We start from the raw sequence: 3,124 nt of genomic DNA, 5'->3' as shown, positions 1-3,124 counted from the left end.
TACGACCAAAGGGTCTAAGCTCAATCTTCAGTTCATTTATTAATTACGTACATTTTCATTCATTCAGTATTGTTTGTTTGAATCTTCCCATCGATTTGTTAGGACTGCAACTGGTCAGTCCCTAATTGGCATATGTGCATACTGTGCGTGTTACCTCAATATAGCCTTATTTCACAAGCATGGTAAGCAGAGATGGATAGTGGCTAGCAGTGGAATCTAGGACGCGAGTCACTTCATCCTATTTGGGACTCTTCAGCTGGATGTACTTGCATCTCAGAGTTGATGTTCACTCTGGGACTCGAACCCAGTACCCTTGCTTCAAACGCCATTGTCTTATCCACTCGGCCACTGAGTCCTGATAGCCACTTGCTTGTGCGATGGCTCATTTACGAACAACTGCATTCATTAGCAGATGTAGAGTTTACATCGATCGTATAATAATCACGTTCTTTCCTCAGAATCTAAGTTGATTCATACTATATGTAGCAACCCATACATCACATATTGTCTTTCTCAACATTGATGCACGAACACAATGCACTACAATACATCAACTGAATCTTGCTGAATCAATCATATTCACATACAAACTAATGTGAATTAAAATTCACCCATAAATAGCTTCACTGTTGTTTAGATTGATAATGATACGAAGTAGGGGACAATAACAATGAAAAAGTGGGGATTTATTCCAAAGTTAAAAATTGTCCAAAAAGCCAAATGAAAACGTCGAAGACTGATGTAGGTGGACATTTATTGCCCACGAAATACCATGTTTTCTAAAAACGTCATCCTAAACATGTCGTAATTTGATCGAACGAAATACAACTATTCATATACTGATTTTCACACACTTTGGATTATCGCGTATTGCAAGAAAATAAGTGGAGTTACTAAGAGAATATATATACACGCAGATAATGTACTTTATTGGAATCGATAAAGAGAATGTGAATGTCTCATTGAAAAGAAGTTCTCACTTGTCTCACTGCAATAACAACACTACTAAAACCTCCATTTCAGTTGAATTTAAACTCAACAACACTGTGATTAGCTGTTCTTCACAGTTTCTTTTTCGAAATTCAATGGTAGAAGAGATATGAGGATTACACGGCAGTAGGTAAACTGATATCTGGGATAAAGAAACACAAAATGTATCAAAACTACTACTACCATATCATAATATAAATAAATACACTTGTGTCATCAATTACAGTAAACTTCATTTCGTCCTGTCAAATTCATTCACAGTAAGACAACTTTAGAAATAGAACATATATCCAGAGTGACAACCCTTATGGAATAATTCACAATGACACTTTTGTACAGTGATCTGGAGCAGTCTGGAGTGTACTAGTTCTAACTCATCAGGTAAATGGTCATAACTAATCCAGATTAATACCGATCAAAATATATAACTGATATTTCAACAATTCAATTTCAGCAGTTTAAAGACCCCCATAGAATGTTCAAAAATGAACAATATTTGAGCGAACAAATGTTCTCAATGACTTCATCACCAGGGACACAATAAGTACCTGAAGTATAGTGCAAAACTCACAGAAGCGAAAACGAATCTTGATTTTATCCTTAATTGCAGTGTTACACATCAATGTCCAAAGGACTATTGCGAATCCTTACGTCGATGTAAAATTAAACCTAATATTAAATTGCTGAAAAGATATGCGCTTAGTCAAATCGAATCTCTTCAAAAGTATATTGTTGAGTTTGAAAGAAATATTACACAGAGAATATATGCCATCGAAGATCTTCCACAAAACTTAAAGGATTCATCCATGACTTATGTCCCAGAAGTACAAAGAACGAGGGAAAGCAAAAAAAAGAATCAACCTAATCAAAGGACTAGACAACCAGATATTCAAACCGGATTTTCTAGATGACTGTAAGCGGTATGTTTTTCATAGTTAAGAGCGTAAGTCAATTGAAGCTAGACCACCATCGAAAACCTAGAAGCACTGGACGGCCGTTTCGTCCTACTATGGGACTCCTCAGCAGTGCACATCCACGGTCCCGCTTCACGAGATTCGAACCCAGGACTTACCGGTCTCAAGCCGAAGCCCTTAACCGATAGACCAGTGAGCCGGCATCCAACGGTGTTAATGTCTAACTTCAACTGATCCACGAAGTTGAGCAACCATTCACCAATTGTCTTCAGTGAGTTCCTATCTCACAACAGACGTGGTTTTGAACTCCACTGGTCACTGCTTCTCACTAGAGCTCCTAGATATACTTCTCGAAGTCACTAGTGAGCATATGATTATATTAATTATCAGAAGGGGATTTTGTGGAGATTTGGTATTTTTCATAGTTGAAAGCGTGAGTCAATTGAAGCTAGACCACCATGGAAGACCTGGAAACACTGGACGGCCATTTCGTCCTATTATGGGACTCCTCAGCAGTGCGCATCCACGAACCCGCTCTCGCGAGTTTCGAACCCAGCACCTACCAGTCTCGAGCCGAAGCCCTTAACCTTTCCACCACTGAGCTGGCATCCAACGGTGTTAATGTCTAACTTCAACTGATCCACGAAGTTGAGCAACCATTCACCAATTGTCTTCAGTGAGTTCCTATCTCACAACAGACGTCGATTTGAACTCCACTGGTCACTGCTTCTCACTAGAGCTCCTAGATATACTTCTCGAAGTCACTAGTGAGCATATGATTATATTAATTATCAGAAGGGGATTTTGTGGAGATTTGGTATTTTTCATAGTTGAAAGCGTGAGTCAATTGAAGCTAGACCACCATGGAAAACCTGGAAACACTGGACGGCCGTTTCGTCCTATTATGGGACTCCTCAGCAGAGGGCATCCACGAACCCGCTCTCGCGAGTTTCGAACCCAGAAAAGACCAGTCTCGAGCCGAAGCCCTCAACCGATAGACCACTGAGCTGGCATCCAACGGTGTTAATGTCTAACTTCAACTGATCCACGAAGTTGAACAACCATTTCCCATTTGTCTTCAGTGAGTTCCTATCTCACAACAGACGTGGTTTTGAACTCCAATGGTCACTGCTTCTCACTAAAGCTCCTAGATATACTTCTCGAAGTCACTAAGTGAGCATATGAATTTTATTAATTTTCAGAAGGGGGATTTTTGGGGA

General features: G+C 39.6%; 1 non-coding gene across 1 annotated transcript; it reads right to left on the bottom strand.

The window, feature by feature from the left end:
- Positions 1-285: 285 nt before the first annotated feature.
- Positions 286-351, bottom strand: Smp_tRNA_00595_Pseudo_TTG.1.1. The gene has a single exon. It is a non-coding gene (tRNA).
- Between the last annotated feature and the right edge of the window lie 2,773 nt (positions 352-3,124).

Source organism: Schistosoma mansoni, chromosome 3 (assembly GCF_000237925.1).
Source record: "Schistosoma mansoni strain Puerto Rico chromosome 3, complete genome".
Classification (NCBI taxonomy): domain Eukaryota; kingdom Metazoa; phylum Platyhelminthes; class Trematoda; order Strigeidida; family Schistosomatidae; genus Schistosoma; species Schistosoma mansoni.
Note: the sequence above shows the minus strand (reverse complement) of the source record. Positions and strands in the feature narration are given on the sequence as shown.